This window comes from Lethenteron reissneri, chromosome 33, assembly GCF_015708825.2.
Source record: "Lethenteron reissneri isolate LAM-NWPU_2019-01 chromosome 33, ASM1570882v1, whole genome shotgun sequence".
NCBI lineage: Eukaryota > Metazoa > Chordata > Hyperoartia > Petromyzontiformes > Petromyzontidae > Lethenteron > Lethenteron reissneri.
The window spans coordinates 1,380,376-1,404,250 of record NC_083811.1 but is presented as its reverse complement, the minus strand read 5'-3'; the positions used below and the strand labels follow the sequence as shown (position 1 = coordinate 1,404,250).

General features: G+C 55.4%; 1 protein-coding gene across 1 annotated transcript in view; it reads left to right on the top strand.

Annotated features, from left to right (window-relative positions):
• The first annotated feature begins 8,561 nt into the window (after nt 1-8,561).
• The window catches only part of SHISAL1 (shisa like 1), a 56,061-nt gene continuing 40,747 nt past the window's right edge, over nt 8,562-23,875 (top strand). The window contains exon 1 of the mRNA XM_061564232.1: nt 8,562-9,113. The gene's annotated coding sequence lies outside the window, so the exon portion shown is untranslated. The remainder of the gene's footprint in view (nt 9,114-23,875) is intronic.

Below are 23,875 nucleotides of genomic sequence, written 5' to 3'. Positions count from 1 at the left end.
AAGGCGGGGAAACGCCAACGCGGGAGCGCAGCGCAGAAGCGACACACGCTTTAGGGGCCGTCCATAAATGACGTCACGCACCTAGGAGGGGTCAGACATTTGTGACGATGTGTGAGGGGTTGAGAAATGTGACGTCACATCAAAATGCGCAACTTTAAATAAATATAGACAACACGTTCTACTTAATTAAATAGACTTTTTAATAAAACACGTTCCTTCGGAGTGGGCAGGTAGGAACTTGGTTGGACAGCGCATTCGTGCACGACAGACGAATATGCACGACAGACAGACAAATAATCCCTGGTGGGCAGTGTGGAACCTGTTGTTCCTACCTGTATGTTTTCTCCTACAACATCAGAGTGCAGCGCCACATTAAATACGCACTACAATGACAATAGTTTAAAGCGATTTCAAGCATGTTTCATTTGGGGGGGGCAGAGCTTCGTGGCGTCATATTTGAGGAGAGGTCTAACTTTTTGTGACGCCGTGTGACGAAGTGGGGGGGGGGGGGGTCAAAATCGTCCAAAATCGCGTGACGTCATTTATGGACGGCCCCTGAGACTGCACTGCCCCCTGTGGCCGCTCACCGCGCAGCCCCGCAAGGTCGCAGCGATGCCGAGCGCCGTCCGGGTGTCAAACCCCCTTCCTCGCTCGGCTCCCGAGCTGCCACGGGGGTCGCGCGCAATCGCGGGGCGATTTCATCACCAAGGGTCACGGCGCGAGCGAGCGAGACGCAATTCATATCTTATCAGTCCTCCTTGGAGGAGGAGCACTTAGCAGCGACTTGCTTACAACGTGGGGGGGGTGGGGGGGGTCTGGGGTGGAGAGAGTTGACGAGCCGCCCGTTGGCTCCCAGCGCGCTCCCCGCTAATGGGGCCGGCTAAGTGTGTCTGGCGGGCGCTGCCGAGCGCGCCTCGATTCGCGAAAGGCGCCCGCGGTGGGGGGGGGGGGGCTGCGGGAGGAGGGGGGGGGGCTGTCTCCTGGCCTCACGTCACCCCCCTTCGTCGAGCAGGAATCGAGAGCAGAACACAAGAGGCGTGCGACGCGGCGTAGGTGGTGGTAGCGGTGGTGGTGGAGGTGGTGGTAGAGGTGGTGGTAGCGGTGGTGGCGGCGGTGATGGTGGTGGTGGTAGCGGTGGTGGTGGTGGTGGTGGTAGCGGTGGTGGTGGTGGTAGCAGTGGTGGTGGTGGTGGCGGTGGTGGTAGCAGTGGTGGTGGTGGTGGCGGTGGTGGTGGTGGAGGTGGTGGTGGTGGTGATGGTGGAGGCGGCGTAGGGGAGCGGTAGTGCGGTGGTCAGCGCCGCACTGCGCCCGAACCCCGCCACCCGAGTTCGATTCCCTCTCACGACCAATAACGATGGTCAATATTCGCACGGACCCTTAGGCCTCCTCTAGGTCGACTGAGGCTTAAAATAAGTGCCTGGTCGTGTGTTTAGGCACGGGTTGAGATAAAGGCAGTCGGGAGTGGCGTTTGCCACCCACCATCTCGTGTGCCGTGCCTTATTAGGTGCTCGCTAACAGCACTTTCCCCGACAGTCTGTTAAAGGCTATACGGGGGAACTTTGTCTTTTTGTGGAGGTGGCGACTGCGGTTGCTGAGTGGCCTCGGTGCTGCGAGGAGATGAGGCAACGTGATGTCATCACCACGATGAGCATCAACATCAATAGTCACCATCATCATCAAGAGTGGTTATCATGACCACAATCACCGTTGCCGTGACACTGCCACACCGCATCAACAGCAGAACTCCACTCCTCCTCACTCCCCCCGCCCCGCCCCTTCCCCTCACACAACCCCCAAATCTTTATCTCCTTTGTTCAACCCAAGTTGAGGCAAATTTGCTCCGTTTGACCGGCGTCTCCGCTCAGTTTCCTCATCCATCTGCTCGGAGGCTCTCCGCTCGCTTCTCAGCGCCTGCCCCAACCTCCCTTTCACCCCCTTGCTCCCTCCCCCCCCATCGCCTCACCCCCACGCCCCTGCCCCCCACCTTCTGCAACTTGGTCTTTCATAATTAAATAGGAGCACGGCGCTTCTGGCAGGAAAGCAGCGCGCGAAGGAACAATGCTTAAAGCACATTGCCCTGTTTATGCAAAAGCTTCACGCAAGCACTCTCCTCCATCACGCGGACGCAAGGCATCGTTCGGCGGTGGCGCTGCTGATGCTGCTGCTGCGTTGGCAGTGGTGGAACAGCACCGTCAACAACAACTCCACGCACTCGTAAATAACAAAAACGACACTGTGAGTGAGTCTATGTATTGAACTTATTTCGCACCGTACGTAGCCAACCGTGCTAATCGTAGGTGCGGGGGCGTAGTGGGGAGGTCAACAAACTAAACACAAAAATCAGTTATGAAGCTAATTCGTTTTCACTCTACATGATGATTTTAAATTGCATAGCTCCCCGTGGCTTCCTAATATCGGAGGGAAGAACGTTCCAGACGGCCGCAGAAGCGCATCTGAAATCTCGCGATGCAGTGACCATCTTTGTTCGATGGCCAACTAAAAAGCCACATACAATGTGTGTGTGTGACTTTTAAACGAAAAGTCAGACAATAGATAACGTTTCGGGCAATGACCCTTCTTCATAGCACGTATTGTTTTTTTGTGGCTACACAAAGCGTTATTGGCGAATGTGTTCGAGGTTTATTTTCATCATGCACATGAAAAGAACCCGTTGATACATTACGGGGGTGTTAAGTCGTCACCGATTATAAGACGTTCTGGAAAATACGACGCACCCTTAAATTGTGGGCGGTGTCAATAAAGTTATACCAGTCAGGCAAAGACACAGACCCCCCGTATAGGCTATAACAGACTGTTGGGGCAAGTGCTGTTAGCGAGGGGGTGGGTGGCCAGCACCACGCCCGGTCGCATTTGTCTCCTCAATGGCGATGTTTACACACCGCACCAGGTACTCATTTGAGGCTGAGTCGACCTAGGGGAGGCCCAGCACCGGTTCAGATAATCGTAACCGATGTTGGCCGTGAGCGGGAATCGAACTCGGGTCGCCGGGTTCGTAGTGCAGCGCGCTAACCGCTACACCAACGCTCCCCACGAACCCTGTAAATTGTGGCCGGTGTCAATAAAGTTATACCAGTCTGGGCTCTCTCTCACTCTCACACACAGAAGTCTACCGGATTATAAGACGCAACCCCAATTGTTGAATTAAAAATTTAAAAAGACAAAATTATTTCTTGCGGCTCAAAATGAGCGCACGGAGGCCTTGGTGCTCACCTCCCATTTACAGCCCTGAGCCAGTGGTGGAAATTCCACATTTCTATGGCGGGTAACCAACCGCAATAAAACAACCACGCTGTTGATTTCCCTACCACGCCCGGTTAGTGTGGAAGAATAGGCCAAACGCCCTCTAGAGGCGCTCTCTAGAGCTCCCTCTAGCGGAGACCTTTCCTCCATCAGTGGTGCGAGCGGTCACTTGCAGGACTGTGCCTTCACCTCAGATACACGACCGCGTGTTCTGGGTAAATGGAGTTAATTGTGGAGTTTAACTTCATGGTATCACCACGAGGAATCTTCCAGTGACCGGGTCACGAGTTTCTGAAAATTCGCTTTGGGCAATGAGAGCGCGGGCCGCATCACGAAAATACGACGATGACGTGCTTGTGTTCACCATCATCATCATCATCAGCAGCATCATCATCAACAGCAACAACAGCATCATCATCAGCAACAGCAGAATAATTATCAGCAGCACCATCATCAGCAGCAGCATAAGCATCATGAGCAGCATCGTCATCTACGGCAGCAGCATCATTACCAGCAGCAGTATCAGCATCAGCATCATCATCAGCTCGTGTTTAACCACTGCTGGATGAAGGCGTCCCTCCTCCAGACGGTCTGGCGCTACGGTCCATGTCTGTTCCCTGACATTTGTCGAGAACAAAACATCTCCAGAGGGGGCCCACTGCAAAAAATACCCCCCCCCCCACACCGTGGCATTACGTGTTTGCTAAGACAAGCGGCACTGTGTTTTTTCAGTGGTTTTAATGTCACTGATTTAAACGACACCAGCGATATGAATTGCTGTTTTACGAGGTTGTTTTCCTTTCATCCACGCACAGAATCCACTTGTCTCCCTGGAGCGAAGGGTAGTAGGGCGTTGGACGATGTGTGCCTTTGTCTTTGTAGGAGAGCGGTGGCGCAGCGGTTAGCGCACTGCACTACGAACCCGGCCGGCGAACCGAGTTCCATTCCCGCTCACGGTCAACGTCAGTGACGGATATCTGCACCAGTCCTGGGCCGCCCTTTAACTCGGCTACGTCTTAAAGTAGTACCATGTGCTGTGTGTAAACATCAGCACTGGGGAGACAAAGGCGATCGGGTGTAGTGCTGCCCACCAACCACCCTCCTCGTTAAGCCGCGCCGACCTTCGTATGTTTTCGCTAACAGCACTTGCCCCAAGAGCCCAATGAAGGCTATACGGGAGATCTTTGTCTTTGCTTTGTCTGAGTGTAAGCGGATGGGAGATGGGCTAGTTGGCTTCGGGAAGATTCGGAATTGATTGGACCTACTGATGGTGGGTGGTGAGGGGGTTAGGGGGGGGAGAGGATGGAGTAGATGAGAGGGGAGGAGGAGGGGCAAGTGGGAGAAGGAGTGGGGGGGGGGATCTTTCCTGCTCTGGCGTCTCGGGGTCTATGCCTCAATCCGCCTCCACAATTAAATAAATAAATCCCACCGAGCTCACAGTTGTGGCTGTCATTGAACGGGCAGCTTGAGAAACCCAAAAAGCTAAGACCCCCCTCCCACCCACGCTCCCACCCCGTGTTCGCTGCCTTGTAGACACACAGCGGGGGCGGGGGGGCAAAGAGATAGAGAGGAGAGGGGGGGCATAGTGAGAGAGAGAGCGAGGGTGGAGACGGAGGGAGTGGAGTGGCGGCAGCTGAGAGAGAGAGAGTCCGAGCGAGAGAAATGCGCGTCGAGGGAGTTGAGTTACGTGCAGAACGCGCTCCTATATCTGTAAGCACCCACATGTTTGCGCGTCTGTGCCTCCACATACCTCTCTACGCGTGTGTGCTTGCGTGTCGAACAGAGGACCCATAGACTAACATAGAATCCATATGATGATATAGGATCCAGATAATGGCATAGGACCCTTAGACTAACAGAAAACCCATAGAATGACATAGGACCTTTAGACTAACAGAGGACCCATACAATGACATAGGACCCAGAGATTAACCGATAAACCCATAAACTAACAAAAGGCTCATCATATATTTACGTAGGATTCATAGACTTGTATAGGGCATATGAATGTGTACGCTATTGTTTACGTATGTAAGCGCACTGCGCGAACAACCCAGCTTCCTTCGTTCGAATCCAAACAACGGCTTACATCAGTGGGTCGACAATTACGTCGATTCAGCCTCAAATGTAAGTAGCTTTGTAAACATCTCCACTTGGGGAAGACAAAGGCGGCCGGTTTACAGGCCACACCACTCATTCGTGCATCGTTCTGGTCGTTATAGGTGCTCGCGACAGTACTTGGCCCTAACAGCCTGTGGCATGTCTACACGGTAGATGTGTTTATTATCACATTACTCTTCCACAATTTAACGACCTGCACTGGAAATGCGTGGCCTCGTTTGGCGCAGAGTGAATGACGATCGCGGCTCCCTCGCGGAATGACCACGGCGTGCGGTAGAGCGCGTGGTGGTTGCAGGCTACTGCGAGGCTACATCGGTGGCAAAGCAGTTCAGACTTAAAACAAAAACAATAGATCCATTGTTGGGACGTGCTATGCTCCTACGTGTATGCTCCCCACCTTGACAAAACCAGGGTGGTGAAGTATGGTCAAATAAACCCCTACGAGCGGCACGGTGTAGAGAGGCTGTTATTCAGCGGGCGGACTGTCAAAAGGGAAGTACTGTACTGCATGCACAATGATATTACAGAGAATAGCATTTGGGCTGGAATCGAACTTTGCCAAGTCCAGCCAAGCGGCTCCGACAATTTGGCACACCTGGTTGAATTACGCAAAATCGACGTACAAGTCACATTTACAAGTCCAAAGTCATCATCATGCAAATTATTATCATGGCAATTATTGACCCAGGACAGCCTCAATGAGTCTCAAGACTCTTGCTCAGGAGGATCCTGCCACGTTGGGGGATGTTTGACCGATCCCAGAAGGAGTGAGAGTTTGGCGTCGCGTGCGAGAGCCCAGAGACATCCCGGCACCCTGCACACGAGGGGCACCACTCAGGATGCGCCTACGATGCATCGGATGAGTCTTGTACCTACCTACTTGCTGTACTGCAATGTACAGGCCGCCCCGGCTTATCGGGATCACGTAACAACAACTATATCGTGTGTGGAATGTTGATATTCTTCCATTGGCCATTATCATGCCAATTATTAAGTCAGCACAGCCTCGCTGAGTCTCAAGACTCTTGCTCAAGAGGGTCCTGGGGGATGTTTGGACGACCCCAGAAGGAGAGGAGTGAAAGTTTGACGTCGCGTGGGAGGAGGAGACCCAGAGAGCCCAGAGTCAACCCGGCACCGCGCCGCTGTAGACGAGGGGAGACACTCGGGACTGGCACCTCCTGGCCACCACCTCGCAGCAGCCTCACGCCTACAGCACCATGCAAGCCCTGGTGGTGGTCACCCATCCAAGTATCAACCAGACTCATCTCTGCTTAGCTCTCTGATATCCGATCCGATCGGACTCGTTTATTGTGAGGTTTGTGAGCGCCTGCGAATGCACAAACCGCACCAGAGCCCTCGCGGGGCGAACAGCAGCCTCACGTGACGCAAGGAAGCGGTGGTGTCACTCGTTTCATGGGTCGGTGGGTTGTAACAGCGCCTCTCCTCGCTTCCTCATCACGGTCATCATTGCCATAATACATAATCATCGTCGTTATCATCGTCATCTCGATCACCATCTTCATCATCTCCACCCTTCACCTCCGTGTGGCAGATGCCAGGCGGAGGTGGCCATCCTGCACGTGGCAGCCTGGAACCCAGCGCTGTGAAGGCAGCTGCCAGGGTTGGTGGGTCACCGCATTCAAGTTGCGTGGGCGTCCACGAGGAAAGGAAGTTCCGTGGCCTGGCTCGGCAGGAGAAGGCGGCGCAGAACAGTGGGGACGAATCCCAATCTGTCCCTTCTGAGCGCTGTTCCCTTCGCGTTTTCGCGACGGTTTTTTTTTCATCCGATCGCTCCAATTTCCTCCCCACATGTATAAACATTCAGTAAATGGCAAAACACATCGGAATGAATAAAGGACTACAGAACTTGGGCAATTATTGGCATCACCGGCTGCTGCCTTTCAGATAGCTTGTGGTTCCTCCGGCGACTGTGAGATGCAATTTGCCCGAGCGACGAAGCGATTTATAAAACGACATTAAAACGACAACATTAGAACGGGACCAAAGGAACGGCGGTGGCTCCGACAATTCCACTTCAATTAAAACAGACGACCCCGCCCCTCGTCCCCCCCCTCCAACCCCTGCTCCTCCCCCCTCCCCCCTCCCGACACAGTTGCTTGCTGGTTGTGCTGAGTTGTAGCAGAGCACTCTTCCATGATCATGTCCACCCAACCCTCCCTCCCTCTCCTCGCTGTAGCGGCTGGCCGCACTTTAGCCCATGGCTTGGCATCGCATCGCCCGCAACCTCACCTCAGTTGAACCTGCCCTCCCCCCTCCCCACGGGAGCACACTCCTGCAATCTCCTGTGGTGATTTTCCAGACGGAAGAGCAAGCAGCGACGACGGCGATGACGATCTCTGCCGACCCGCTGCGTCGCTGACGATTCCGTCGCGTCTCGAAGCCTCCCCGCGGTGGCGGCGCGCGCGCTGCCCCCACCGGGCGGCCACCACGAGGAGCGGCGCCAAGGCCACGGAGCTCGCAGGCGAAGAGAAATAGCCCCGCAGTGGCGGGGGGGGGGGTCCCTACCCCTGTGATAAGAGGGGGGCTGATGAGCGGACTGACCCCCTCGCTGTCACCTCTGTCTCTCCCATCGTCTAGGGGCTCGTGACGCGGTAGAACGTTCGAGCGGTCGGGGGCGTTCGCCGCTTGTCGTCGTTGTTGCAGCAGAGGTTCGCGGCTCGACTCCAGCGGCCGCTCTGATTAATACTGCCCGCTGGGTGAGCCATAAGATACGCGCCATCTGCTTCACCACGGCGGACGTTAAAGACCCCGTGGTGTCATCCGCAAAAGTAAGCCATCGTGGGCAAAAATTACACCGCAATGACTCAATTGGGATCCACTGAGGAATCATTTCCCCCCCCCCTCTCCTCCCTGATTGCTAACACTTGGGACAGGATCCTCCTGAAAAAAGTGGCACGAGGCTCACGATTTCCTCGCTGAGCGAGCGGAATCTCCGTCATCTGCATCGTCCGCGTAGCGAGCGGCATCGGACGCACGCCAGCAACAGGTGCTGAGCTCGCAGCTCCGAGCCGAGGGTCAGATACTGCCCGGGCGCCCTGAGCCTCGCTCTCCTTGCCCAAGGGAGAGTCCGGGGAGACGAAGGCGGGTGGGGTGGGGGGTGGAGCTGAGGGGGAGGGACTGGTGGTGGAGGGAGGAGGAGGAGAGGGAGTTGCGGAGAGACAGAGACAAGCAGGGGCACGCAGGGAGGCAGGCGCCGAGGAGGCGCGCATGCGTCTCACGCTGCGCTCCCTGAACACAGCGACGGGAAGAGCAGCGGCGGGGTGGCGGGAGGGGGGGGGGTCAAGGAGACGAGGGGAGGATAAGGGAGAGAGTCCGAGAAACGTGAGCGCGAGAGACGAGAGTGGAAGACGTCGGGAGGAGAGAGCGAGAGGCGCGGAGTACGAGGGGGAGTCGAGGAGTTGAGGGAGAAGACAGGGGAGACGACAGATATAGACGAAGGGAGAGTCGGGGAGGTGAGAGTGGAAGAGACAGAGAGAAAGAGAGAGGGAGACGCGCCATGGGCTACAACCAGAACATGAGGAGGGTTCCACTCCAAGCCCGGAAGAGGTAGCGGCGGAGCTGTGGACTCTTCGTGACCCCCCCCCCCCCGCTAGCGTCAATCGCCTCCTCGTCACCAACCTCGTCAATTGCCCTCCTCGCACTCCTCGCCCCCATGAGGATTGATTACGGAGCTGACCCCGGCAGAGCGAGGAGGAACGCGGCTACAGCTGGTGAGTGATGTTCGCGTGTGTGAGTGAGTGCGAGTGGTGATGTGAGCGAGCGTGTCTGTCTGTGTGTGGTCTTCGTGCGCTCCATGTGGTGTGGCTTTGTGTGTGTGAGCGTGTCTTGTTGCATCTGGGCACCTGGGTCTGTTCCGTGACCTCCTATCAGCGAGCCCTCGACACTGCACGTGGCCTCGTAGTGCACCTAGCATGGCACAAACGCCGTGGTAACGTCGCCGCCACTTGGTGGTGCACGGTGGTGGTGGTGGTTGTTGTTGTTGCTGAGCTTGTCTTCGTGTGATGTGTTTGTGTGTGCCCTGTGCGTGTGTGCTGTGTGAGTGTGTCTGTGTGCATTTTGTATACAGTATGTGTTTACGTGTGCATGTTTAGCTAACAACACTTGCCCCTGTTGGAGGCTATATGGAGGATATTTGGCTTTGTAAATCTGTGTGTGGTTGTGTTATGTGCGCGCAACATGTGCTGGATAGAGGGTTCGTGCAGCGGTTAGCGCGCTGCGCTACGAACCCGGCGACACGAGTTCGATTACCGCGAACGGCCAACACCGGTGATGATTATCTGAACAAGTCCTGGGCCTCCTCTAGGTCGATTCAGCTTCAAATAATGAGAGAAACAAAGGCGGCCGTACCGACCTCCATAGCTACAGTACTCGCTAACAGCACTTGCCACAACTGTCTGTCGAAGGCTATCCGGGGGATCTGTGTCTTGTGTGCAGTTTGTGCAGTATATGCGTGAGTGCTGTGTGTCTGTGTGTGTGCAATTTGTGCAGTATATGCGTGTGTGCTGTGTGTGTGCAGTTGTGCAGTATATGCGTGCGTGCTGTGTGTCTGTGTGGGTGCAGTTTGTGCAGTATATGCGTGGGTGCTGTGTGTCTGTGCAGTTTGTGCAGTATATGCGTGCGTGCTGTGTGTCTGTGTTTGTGCATTTTGTGCAGTATATGCGTGGGTGCTGTGTGTCTGTGCAGTTTGTGCAGTATATGCGTGTGTGCTGTGTGTCTGTGTGTGTGCAGTTTGTGCAGTATATGCGTGTGTGCTGTGTGTCTGTGTGCAGTTTGTGCAGTATATGCGTGGGTGCTGTGTGTCTGTGCAGTTTGTGCAGTATATGCGTGCGTGCTGTGTGTCTGTGTGTGTGCAGTTTGTGCAGTATATGCGTGGGTGCTGTGTGTCTGTGCTGTTTGTGCAGTATATGCGTGTGTGCTGTGTGTCTGTGTGTGTGCAGTATATGCGTGTGTGCTGTGTGTCTGTGTGTGTGCAGTTGTGCAGTATATGCGTGCGTGCGTACGTTTCACAGCTGCTCGATAACAACAGCCCGGGATCTCTGTCTCGGTATGTTTACGCGATATGTGTGCAGTGTATTTGTGGACTGCGTTCTGTCTGTGGGAGCTGTGCGGTGTGTGTGTGTGTGCTGTCTGTGGGAGCTGTGCGGTGTGTGTGTGTGTGCGGTGTGTGTGTTCTGTGTGTGTGTGTGCTGTCTGGGAGCTGTGCGGTGTGTGTGTGTGCGGTATGTGTGTTCTGTGTGTGTGTGTGTGTGCTGTCTGGGAGCTGTGCGGTGTGTGTGTGCTGTGCGGTGTGTGTGTGAGCTGTACGGTGTGTGTGTGTGCTGTCTGTGGGAGCTGTGCGGTGTGTGTGTGTGCGGTGTGTGTGTGCTGTCTGGGAGCTGTGCGGTGTGTGTGTGCTGTGCGGTGTGTGTGTGAGCTGTGCGGTGTGTGTATGTGTGCTGTCTGGGAGCTGTGTGGTTGTGAATTGTGTGGTGTGTGTGGTTGTGTGTGTGGTGTTAATGTGTGCGTGCACGAGGTTATCTGATCGTGTATGCATGCCTACATGTGGTTGTCTGTGTATGCACGAATGCTGTTGTGTGTCTGTATGTACGCGTGTGTGTAAACGCTTATGTTTCACGTGTGCATGCATATGTCTGTATGTATCTGTGCTTGTGTATGATGCATGCATGTGCATATTTGTGCCTGTATGTATGTATAGTATCTGCTGTTGTATGTCTACACATGTATGTGTGCACGAGTCCGTACGTATCTGTGCATGCATGCTTGTATTCCAATGTATTCATGTCTGAATCTGTATGTGTGCTTGTGCATGTATGTACGTATGTTAGAATTAATGTATGTATATTGTGGCGGGCGGTATTTTAGCGGTGAGCTCAACTGCGCTAGGAACCCAGTGATGATTATGTGAACCAGTCCTGGGACTCCCCAAGGTCGACTCAGCCTCAAATGAGTAGCAGGAACGGTGTGTAAAACATCAGCACTGGGGAGACAAAGGCGGTCAGGCGTGGTGCTGGCCGCCCCAACCCCCTCGGGTGCCGTGCCAGGCGTTCATAGGTGCTCGCTAACAGCACTTGCCCCAACAGTCTCTTGAGGCTGTTCGGGGGATCTTTGTCTTTGTATGCACGTGTTTACGGGTGCATCGCGTTGCCAGGCGGCTGCTGTTGTTTCACAAACGATTAAAGTCGGAGGCTTTCGCGGGACAATGGACAGAACCACCTGTTCACGTGACCCCCTCGAACGCACTGACGCTGCTTACAATAATCACTCTCCATTCACAACCCCCAACCACAAACAACAACATCGTCATCAACAACAACGAACGTGCAACAGCAAGCTTAACCAACGCATCCGTGATTGTGTACACAATGGGACATGTATTAATGTGCTTTGAAGAAGGGGCATTGACCGAAACGTCACCTATTATATTTTTTGGTTCCCTTATAGACGAATGTGGTGAGTGTTTGTCATTGTCAAAAATCGTCTTCCACTGATGCGTTCCACTCGGAAATGTGCACATTCCGAATGTTGATTTCAATGTCCTTACATCGTCATCATCATCACCATCACGGCGTCGCCAGACAACAGCAGAACGAGACAATGGTCGTGGGCCGTACCCCTCCCGCGCCGGGACAATGTTTGGAAATATCCGCACTGTCCCACGTGTGTGTGTGTCGTTGCAAGATGCACCTAGTCTGGCACCAACGCCGTGGTGGCGTCACCGCCACTTAGTGCCGAAAGCCGGTTGTTGTAGTTGTGCATGTGTCTGTGTGTCAGTCTTTGTCTTGTGACTAACTCAGCCTTAACTGAAACTCAGCCTGAACTGAAAACCTGTTTTGGTGTGTAAACCATCGGCACTGGGGAGACAAAGGCGGCCGAGCGTGGCGCTGTCCTCACTATCCCTTCGAGCGCCGTGCCGATTTTCATAGGTGCTCGCTAACAGCACTTGCCCCAACAGTTTGTTGAAGGCTATACGGAGGGGGGGGGGGGGGTCTTTGCCTGTGTGTCTGCGTGTGCACGTGTGGATTTGTGGTCCGCTCGTCTTTGCATTCGTTCGTGTCTGCAACACATGTATGTGCACACACGTGTCACGCGGAATCCGGACCCCGGCTGCTCCTGGGGTCAGACGAGGGAGGGGACACGGTCAATACCACCCCCAACTCCCCTCCAACCCCCCCAAACTCCCCTTAGTTCAAGCCCCCCCCCCCACTCGCTGCTCCTCACGGTAACCACCGCCACCACCGCCACTTGTTAGCGTCCGCGTCGCAACTCGCCCCCACTGCGCGCGTCAAGCCCACGAGGAGCAATTCCTGCTCCACCACCCTCCCTGTTTCCCTCCTTGTCTCTCCATCTCTGTCTCGTCCCTCGCTCCCCGACTCCCTCCCTCTCCGCACCGCGGTCTGCCCCCCCCCCCCGTGTTCATCCCCCTGTCTCCCTGTGCTCCCACTCCGCATTTCGCTCTCTCTCCCTCGTTCCATACATCCCAGCTTCCTCCTTCCCGCCTCCGTCTCCCCCAGCCTGCTCCCTACCCCCTCCTCCCTCCCTCCCTCTCTCTCTCGTGCTCTTTTCGCAGAGCAATTACTCGGCTCGATTGACTCGATGCACTCCTCCTCATTTATCCATTCACTCACTCACACCTCGTTATTCACTCGCGCCAGACGGTCGCTCGCGCACCGAGTCAACGTTCACCCACCTACCGACTCACTCACTCACACCTCGGATTCCGCTCGTGTGCTGCTGTCACCACGGCCATGTGTTTATCTCGTATTTGGGCACGTGGCCACATAGCCAGCGGTGGATATACCAATGGCTCGCGATGTCTGTCGCGCCGAGGGATGCTCCAGGGTCCGTGTCTCACCGCAGTCACGAGTGCGTCATTGTCGCGAGAGTGATACGCGTTCACTCACTCACCCACCCGCTCACCCATTCACTCACCCACCAATTCACCCATTCACCCACCAACTCACTCGTCCACCCGCTAATTCAGCCACCCACGAACAAACCCACGCGACTACCCACACCCCACCCTCCCAACGGCTCACACAGCTCACCTACTTCACCCTCGCACCACCGTTCTGTGCGCTGCGGGATTAATTGGAGCCACGTGACGAGTGACGAGCTCGTGAGGAGCGAGCTCTGCCCGTCACCGTCTCAAGACGGCGACAGCGCTCGAGAGGCAAAGCCACGGGGCTCCTCGAGACCGCAGCTCCTCGACTCCTCGTGTCCACCTGGCCTCCCCCATCGTCCCAAGTATTCAGTCACCTTGTTTACCGACGGTTGGTTTTATTATTCGACCAATGGGATAACGCGAATATCGTCGGTTGGGGTAGGCGGGCGAGAGGGGCAGCCTCGTTCGTCGTGGAGCTTTGTGACGTCATCACCAGCCGCGTTACGCTGGGCGTGGCTTGTCGGAGGTTTCCTGCCTTCGGGAGGTGGGATGTAGCGGGGGGAAGGTTGGTGCTGCAGCAATTTTTTTAAAGGGGCCCGAGTAACGGACCACGATAAATTAGTTGATTAAAACACTAAAGCACGTCGTCCATTAATCGGTTCAATGACATTTATCGACCAGATTGAGTTGCGTGTTGTTGAAGGTTGACGGTAGGGCGTGTGCCGCCGTCGGTAGTGCCAGTACTGCCCGTAGCACGTGGTCTGCGAGGCGAATGTTCTCCCGGTGAGACGAGTAACAGCTGCGCGTCGCTACGAGCCGGGAGTCGCCCGCGGGAGACCGCGCGTATTTATCTCCCTGAAGTGTTGTTGAAGACGCGTGGACAACGGGGTAAGGCACACGTATTTATTTATACAAAGGGCTTACAGTACTAGAGGGATGTATCGGCCCCCTCACCCGTACAACTGGGAATTCACCCCTAGCTAGCCTTCCTAGCTGAGTCCTCCGCTAACGGGCTAGGGGAGGCTGTCTGGCCCGACACTGGTTAGTCGGGCTACGGTACCCGGAATCCCAGAGGTCTGACTCTGGTTCCGGGACCACGCCACTGGCTCCAGCCTGCACTGCCCTTACAAGGGCGGCGTCCCAGGGGGAGTCCAGGGCCTATCTGGCTGGTCTTCTCTCTTCTCTTAACTACTCTAAGACTGAGCCCCGAGCTCTCTGGCTCAACCCTTTTTATACCCCGTTAGAGGATCGAAACCCCCCTCACGCCGTCCAGTACGGACGTCGTTGCGGGCACCACCCCGTGTGCTCACGGAGACCCCGCCCACTGTGTCTGTTTTCCATTAGCCCCTATGTAAACAGCCCTACACAAACAGACCCTCTGTAACAGCCCTACATCACCCCCCCCTGTACAGCTCGCAGCCGTCCCGGCTGCAACAACTTTCAATAAAGGTTATTCAACCCCTGGATCCCCGCGTGTGCCTTAAAAAAAACGTTTTGAACGCTAACTTGAAGGAACCAACAGTAACAACAACAACAACGACAATGACAACAACAAAACCCTCAACCCTGAAAGGGAACAATCCGACGCACCCCCCCCCGAATAAATACGGATACCGTAAGAACGAGCTATATACAATATGTAGCGAAGCCACAATGCACACCAATGGGCAGGGGACACCCCCCCCCCACACAACACACAATGAACACAACATATATATACAAATCTTGCGGTTCCTCAACAGTCTGCGCATTTTTGCGCGTGTCCTTGCGGTATCACAACAGTTTGCGCATTTTTGCGCGTGTCCTTGCGGCGGGCCCCTCACACGGGGGAACCCCGGTTGGCGGACCGTCAGGTGGCAATCGTCCGTCCGGGAGCGGGGTCTCCTCTGATGCCTCGTGACTGTTGGTATCCCCAGAAGGGGTGGTCGGGCGTGAGCCCGTCAGTCTCGATGCACCTGGAGGTGGCACGGCCGGCAAGGCATTAGGTGAGCGCGGTGGGGACGGACCTAGTGAGTCGGTCGACCCCCCACACGTCTGGCCACGCATGTGTGAAGTGGGTTTGTGTGCCGCGACGAAAGGTTTCAACCGAGAGGGGTGCACGAACCATCGCCGCTTCCCCCAACGAATGCGCACGCACTGTGGTCGCAGGACCTCGACCACTTCCACAGGCCCCCGCCACGGTCGCGCCAGCTTTGGGGAGGTAGCCAGGGGTACTTGGGGACAGTGCAACCATGCCCTGTCCCCCGGTTTCCACTGTATGACATGCGCTCGACCCAACCTGAGGCGCTCGTTCGCCTTTTGACGGAGGTCCGAGTTTAACCTCGCAGCATCCCGTGCCTCTGTTAACTTAGCCAAATTAAATTTGACGTGGTCAGCCAATTTTGTTTTACCTTGCTGGTCGGGGATCTGCAGCTGGGCGCGAACAGGCGGGTCGGGTTCGCGACCGTACATAAGGTAAAAGGGGGAAAACCCCGTAGCCGCATGGGGTGCCATCCGATATGCCGCCAAGACCCCCTGAATATGCAGGTCCCAATCAGTCTGGGAATCTGAGACCTGCTGTGCCATCATTGACGAAATGGTGCGATGCAGGCGCTCGACCATTCCGTCAGTCTGTGGGTGATACGGGGAGGTCCGAATTTTCTTTGTGCCTAAGAGGTCACAGACTTGTTTAAGTAATTTGCTGGAAAAATTTTTACCCTGGTCGGTCAGCAGCCGTTCCGGGGCACCTTTGTCCAGGACGTATCCCTGAACAAAGGCGTCCACGATGGCTGCTGCCGACTGGTTGGCAAGGGGCCAGGCCATGGGCCAGCGCGTAAAATACTCGACACCTGTCAGCAAATACTTATTGCCCCTGGGGGTGGCGGGAAATGGGCCCAAGATGTCCAGTGCGACCAGCTCATTTATCCTGGACACCTTGATGGATTGTAACGGCGGGTTAGACTCCCGCGCCGGCGGTTTCCGCTGCGCACACCGCGGGCATGAACTCAGAAGATCCCCCACATCCTTTGTCATACCAGGCCAAAAAAAATCTAGCTGTATTAGTGCGAGGGTCTTTAGAGTCCCCAGATGTAACAGGCGCTCATGCGCGGCCCACACCACTTTGCCTCGCAACTCCGAAGGGACGACCAGCCGATGTCGCTGTGATTTTGCGTCCCAGTGCATGAGCAGACCCTGTACCATTTCCCATGCACCCGAATCACCTTTCACCCGGCCAGCACCCCCGACGCGACGACGCCACCCGAGGAGGGAGGTGTCCTCCATTTGGAGGCGCCCCCACTCAGTGACGGGCAACCCCAACAGGGAATCCCTTCCCTGTTGTTCGATAGAATTATCAGCCAGTGGCTCGTCATCGTCGGTGGCTGCCAGGACCGGGACCGATGCGTCCCCTGAAGGTCTGCAACGTCCCGACCCCAGGAGGCATGCACATTCCGAGGCGGTTGGCATGCGTGACAGAGCGTCCGCGTTGGTATGGCGAACGCCCTTACGGTAAGTGGTCTCAAAATCAAAATCCTGGAGAACCTCCAACCATCGAGACAACTGTCCCGATGGTTGTTGAACTCGCAGGGCATACTGTAGTGCCGCATGATCTGTGCGGACGGTGAAATGCCGACCGTACAGATATGGGCGGTATTGTTGGATGAAAAAAACAATTGCCAACAGCTCTCTACGGGTAACACAATATCTCTGCTCCGCAGGAGACAACACCCGACTACCGTATGCGACCACCCGTTCAACGCCATCAACCACCTGGGAAAGCACACCCCCAATACCCGTGTTGCTCGCATCGGTGTCGAGCAAAAAGGGTTTCGAAAAATCAGGGTAGATCAAGGGAGGGGCTTTCACCAGGGCGTCCCGAAGGGAGCGGAACGCAGCCTCCTCCTCTTGACCCCAGTGGAAACGAACCCCTTTAGATGTTAGAGCGTGCAGGGGTTTTGCAATTGTTGCAAAATCAGCAACAAACCGTCGATAATACGACGCGAACCCAATAAAACTCCTGACCTCTCCCACTGTAGTGGGAGTCGGCCAGGAGCTGACACACTGCGTTTTGGCGGGATCGGTAGCAATACCCGAGCGTCCCACGATGTGCCCCAAATAACGCACCGAATCACGCAACAAATGGCATTTTTGGGGCTTAAATTTCAAATTAGCAGCCCGCATCTTTAGGAAAACTGCCCGCAACCTCTGGAGATGGTCATCAAAAGTTTTACTAAAGACGATAACGTCATCCAAATAAATGAGGCACGACTCCCATTGCAGTCCAGCCAAAACCAATTCCATCAAACGCTGGAAAGTTGCCGGCGCTGAGTGCAAGCCCATCGGCAACCTGTTGAATTGAAACAAGCCGTGCGGTGTACGAAAAGCAGTTTTAGGCTTAGACTCATCATCCAGAGGAAGCTGCCAGAATCCCGAAAGTAAATCGAGTGTGGAAAAGAATCGCGCTCCCGCCAAAGCGTCAAGCGATTCATCCATCCGAGGGAGCGGGTATGCGTCGGCAACCGAAATTTTATTAAGACGCCGGAAGTCAACGCAAAATCGCAACGAACCGTCCTGCTTTTTAACCAGGACGATCGGCGCTCCCCAAGGGCTGGTGGAAGGAGAAATGATGTCCGCGGCTAACATGTCATCAACAGCCGATTTGACATGTTCCTTTTCGGCGGGACTCAACCGAAACGGATTTTGGCGAATTGGCGCGCTGTCACCCGTGTCAATATGGTGACGCAGCAAGTGAGTGCAGCCCAAATCATATTTATCTCGACTAAAAACGTCGGAAAATTCTCGCAATAGCGTTTTAAGTTGTTGACGCTCTGAATCGGACAGGTCCGTCGATCCCGCACAAAGCGCCTCGAGCCACCCTTCATCGCTGTCCGAACGTGGTCGCGACGCAGGGACAGTGTTGACGGAATTTACGGCGGGCTCCTCACACGGCACCGGCGTTGCGTGAGCAAGCACGGTCCCCTGTGGGAGCACCACCGTCTGCGAGCCCACGTTTAGGACCGCGATGAAGGGTTCACTATCCCCTCTCACTATGGTCTGGGCCGGTAGTAAATCAGGTCCACTAACCCCGGCCCTAGACGGTCCCAACAGTACCCCTTGCGCCCCGGCACCCTTAACGAGGGGCCGCCGAAGCTTCAAGGGCACCAACATTTGCGTTCCCGGAGGAACGCGTACCGTTCTCTCCACGAACGCCGGCACCGTCGCGAACGCCGTCCGAGTCGCAACTGGTGATGGCAGGAACGCCATGCGTCTGCCCGATGGAAGCTCTATGCACCCCTGGTCGATCAAAATTACAATCGGCATTTTGGCCAGGAAGTCCGTCCCCAGCAGGCACGGAACCGCCAGCGAGGACGAAACAAAAATCGGCCCAGACAATTTAATTTCCCCAATACAAATTTGGGCACGAATTTGTCCGATGATGCCAAGTGAGCCCCCGTTAGCCGCATAGAATGGTACGTTAACAGGCATCAAAGGACGGCTCCGGACAGGGAGAATATTGTAAATTAATTCCGAAATAATAGTCGCCGATGCCCCCGTATCGACCAGGATGCGCACTTCCACCCCGTCGATATATCCTACAACGGCCGACGACCCCGACGATGCGGCAACCACACGATCGGCCAGCACGGACCACTGGCCGGGTTCGATATGGGTACCCGGAGTGGTGCGTGATGGTGCGATGGTGCGTGATACCGGCCCCCCTCTCGTCGCGGTGTTTGAGTGCGTGACGGGTGTGTGTGTGGGCCAAACGTGTGGGGTGCCGCGACTCGCCGGTTTTTGACGGTGGAGCTTGGGATGAGGCCCGTCGTCCCGGTGAGGTGTCGTCCCGCGCTGACGAGGAGAGCGGCACCCCGAGGCGACGTGGCCCCGGACGCCGCAGTTATAACACCGCGGGAGCGATGTCGGAGGTGACGAGTGGTCGGAACGGCCTGACCCGTCCTGGCCCGGCCGTGCACTCGTCGCCTGTTGCCGTCGGTGGTCGACGGCGTAGAGTTCCTCCGTCGGAAGGGTGGCTGCAGCCACCGCACGCCCCGCCGATGCCCTGCTGGCTTTGCGTCGAAGCGACAGGAGGTTTGCGTGGAGGAGCCGCGCCGCCTGGAGCGATGTCATTTCCGCGTCCTCCTGTGCGACGACAGCGATGTCTAGATCGTCGGCCAGGAGGAGTATCTTCTCCGTTACCATAGCGTCGATGCCGTCGTCATCCATCCGGGGGAAGGCCGACTTGGCCATCGCCAGGAGGCTCGTTCGGTACGCTAGGGGCGACTCCTTCTCTCCCCGCTTGCGGTCGTAGAACTCTTGTCTGCATTCCGCCGACGGTCCGTAGACCCCTCCCAGCAGCTGCAGCGCCATCGGTAACGTGGAGCGCCTTTCCTTGGGTGCCGATGTTAGGGCGGCAAGCGCGTCGCCGTCCAGGAGCGCCGGCAGGGCGCTGAGAGCTTCTTCGTCCGTCCATTTAGCCATCTCCTGGTGGGCGAGGAAGCGTCTTTGAAAGCCGCTCCAGTCGCCCTCTGCGCCCACGAATTCTTTAAGCGGGGGCAGCCTTTGGTGTAGCGCAGCGGCTGCCGTGGAGTCCCGTGGACTGCTGCCTCCCCGACTCGGCTGCGTCTCGGCGCGAATGGCAGATGGCATCGCCTGTCGCAGCTTTGATGACGCGCCCTCCTCCGTCGTTGATGCAGCAGCCCCAGCGCGGCCGATGTCGGACCCCAGGTTGAGGTTGGCCACGCCCCTAGTGGTCGCTGCGTCGATGGCGGGAATTTCAAAATTTAAATCTTCAGAAATGGCGGGAAGACGCTCCCCACGCCGGTTCCTCTCGCCCCGCGGTGGACCACCAGCCGCCAGCCGTGTGATGTCCCCCAGCGCAGCGGCAGCGGCGTAGAGCAGTTCCGCCAGCCTCTCATGAGCCAGCCTCAGGTCGTCTCCCCGCTGCTCCTCTTCATGGCGATGCTCCGGTAAGCCCGCATCCGGCCCCGGCTGCACGCCGTCTAGTAGAGCCATCTCGGGCTCGGCAATTTCGGCGGCGTCCTCCGCCCGCTGTTCCCTGGCTCGAGCTGTTTGGCGCGTGTCCATGTTCTTGGTACTTCTGACGCCAGATGAAGTGTTGTTGAAGACGCGTGGACAACGGGGTAAGGCACACGTATTTATTTATACAAAGGGCTTACAGTACTAGAGGGATGTATCGGCCCCCTCACCCGTACAACTGGGAATTCACCCCTAGCTAGCCTTCCTAGCTGAGTCCTCCGCTAACGGGCTAGGGGAGGCTGTCTGGCCCGACACTGGTTAGTCGGGCTACGGTACCCGGAATCCCAGAGGTCTGACTCTGGTTCCGGGACCACGCCACTGGCTCCAGCCTGCACTGCCCTTACAAGGGCGGCGTCCCAGGGGGAGTCCAGGGCCTATCTGGCTGGTCTTCTCTCTTCTCTTAACTACTCTAAGACTGAGCCCCGAGCTCTCTGGCTCAACCCTTTTTATACCCCGTTAGAGGATCGAAACCCCCCTCACGCCGTCCAGTACGGACGTCGTTGCGGGCACCACCCCGTGTGCTCACGGAGACCCCGCCCACTGTGTCTGTTTTCCATTAGCCCCTATGTAAACAGCCCTACACAAACAGACCCTCTGTAACAGCCCTACATCCCCATTGCAGGCGGCCATGCATTATTAATACTGATAATGTTCTCCACGGTAATCAGCAGCAGCAGCAGCAGCGTCATCACAGAAGTGACACGGAGGCCCAAGTTGTTGCTGATCAAGGACGAGTCGCGTTAGAATTTCGAGTAACTGCTCCCAGCTAGGCCACGTGGTTACCCGCTCCGAGTGGCTGTTGAAGGTGGAATCTCCGTGGTGGGCACTCGGCGAGGATTATCGGGTGGCTGTGTTGGCTGTAGGGTGGCCACCTGTCCTGGCTGTACCAGCATCGTCCACCCTTTGAGCCGAAACGTCTTCCCGGGACATTAAACGTTACAACTCATTCCAGGTTTTCGCCAGTTGCGTAAAACAGCGACACTCCGCTCACTCGAGACAATTCATTTACAAGTCATCTGGAATTGTGGAGATATTCCGCTTCTTCCCATGACACGTGCCGGTGTTCTGTACCTTGAACAGGCGAGAACCGTGCTCGCCAATGATTTCCATGATCTCTGCTTTACAACAGCAACATGTACAACGTGCTGGCATCTTGTGCAATGGCCCAATTCAGAGGAGACGATTAGGCCAGGGAGGTTAATGTTGGTCTGGCAAGCTAAGATGTCGATAGACTGAACAATTTCACACTTGGGGACACAGGACGGAGTTCTGTTTACAGATGCAGATTCAGCATATCTATTCATCCCTGAGAAATCCGATGAGCTATGAAGCTATTTTTCAAACTTTTAAAGGCAGACGGTTGTTGCACGTGAACATGAAAGGCTTCGGGGTGATGAAAGCCATACCGCACGATGCAATTATCTGAATTCACAGAGCATCTAAGGATGTCAGGGAGGGCATGAGGATCTGTGTTTGTTTATCTGCCAGGCCGGATTGAATAGCGGTGTTGATGATTAATAACCAGCGCACCTGCCCCGCTGGCCTTGCGAAAGGGCAGGCACCTTACACCTGCCGGGGGAGCTGTGTGGGTGTGCGTGCCTCAAACGAGTACCTGCTGTGGTGTGTAAACATCGCCACTGGGGAGACAAAGGCAGCCGGGCGTCGTGTTGGCCACATCGTCGCTTTTTGCGCTGTGCCGGCCTTAATAAGTGCTCGCTAACATCACTTGACCCAACAGTCTGGTAAAGGCTCTCCAGGATAGATTAATTATCTTTGCATCGTTTAGTTGGGTGAATGGAGAGATGTCAGTTACGTGTAAGCGAGTTGTGTGATGTAGGCGAGCAGTGTGCGTGTGTGGAGGAGGCTCGTCAAGGACGCTGCTACTGGGCAGTTTGGAGGCAGCCACCCATCAACAACAACGGAGAGCAGAGGAGCGACGCTCACAACAACGGGCAAAGCGTCGGGTGGATAAAATCCAGCAAGTTGGCACAGTAGGGGGTTCATCTGCCAGTCATCTCAGTCGGTCAACCCATGGCACCTGGGTTTATCCCGTGGCCTCCTGCGAGCAGGGAGCCTTCCACACATCACGCAGCCTCAAAAGTGCACCTAGCCTGGCACAAGCGCCGTGGTGGTGATGTCTCCGTCACTCAGTGGCGAATAACGGCGGCTGCTGTTGTTGTTGTGGTTATCAGGGGATAGAGGGAGGGGACTGTACGCAGGTGATCCTCCAGCTCCTCGGCCTAACGAGGTCAAACTGGCAAAGTGCATTGCTTGGTTTACGCGTAAATATCACTGGGCAGTAGGAACATCGTGCCTGTGAGCTGGATCCTAATGAGGATTATTCATTTTCTCCTCCCCCCACCCTCCTGGTGATTCGATTAATTGTTCCGATTCACGATGGCGATTCCATTTTTGTTTTCATTGTGGTGAATGAGGAGCCCGTTACAGTACTTGCAACGTAATGAGTACGAATTAAAAAGACACACACGATATTTTTACAATAAGAATCGAAATTTCGATTCGACTAATCGATGCATTGTTCCACCCCCTAATCTACGAGTATAAGATGTTAACGGTGAAGTAGTTAATGCACCGCGCTTCAAAAAACCCTTGCGACCTGAGTTCAATTCTCGACCACGGCCAACACCAGCGGCGAGTCGTGGCACGGGGAGTCCTTCAACCAGTACAAAGAGCTGCGAGTGACTTGTAATACATTCATTAGGATTATATAGATATCTTTTTCTCGTATTCACGACGGTCCAGCATTAATTTGTTATGAAATATATAACCACGTGTAAATATTTGTCCTGGTCTCGAGTGGAATAGTTTTTAGAGTGATATATTATTTGCTTATTCATCTCATTGCTTCTCCAACGCCTTTGTGCTCAAACAAATAGTCGGGTTGTTTTTGGTTGTTATTGGAATTTCAGACTAACACACCAATTAAATCCCTCTTAAACCAAAACCGTCCAATTATCAACGGCCGAACGGTAAAAATTTCTCAGGGCTTCATTTCTAAACTAATGTTTTCCGGATCACTGCTGGAGCGAACACGTTCCGGGGAGGTGACACGTGACGAGCATCCACAGGCGTTGCAATGAGGTCTACTCGATGTGGTGTGCCGGGGCACGGGGACTATTTCCCGGGTTGCTCTACTCGGCAGCGCGGGGCCGAGAAGAATCGCCGCACGACCCGACACGAGCGTCGCCAAAGGGGCGGCCGAGCGGTTTTGTTGAATGTGCAGCAATGTTTGAGCTTTGCAATTCAAAGGGGTGGGGCGGACCGGTGGTTCGCGTACTGCGCCACGAACCCGGTCACCCGAGTTCGATTCCCGGCCACGGGAAACAAAGCGGTGAGTGATACTCACGCCTGAACCTCCCCTTCACCAACCCGCGGTGAACATCGTAGCCCCCCCCCCCAACTACCCCCCCAACTTCCACCCCCAAAACCCGACACCCAATACCCGACATGGCGTGGTGGGAGGATTTCATCCGTTGACAGATCGCGAGACGGCTAGAATTTAGTATTTGCCTTCAACTCAAGAAACTTTCGCGCTCTCTTTCAGCAAATAGACGA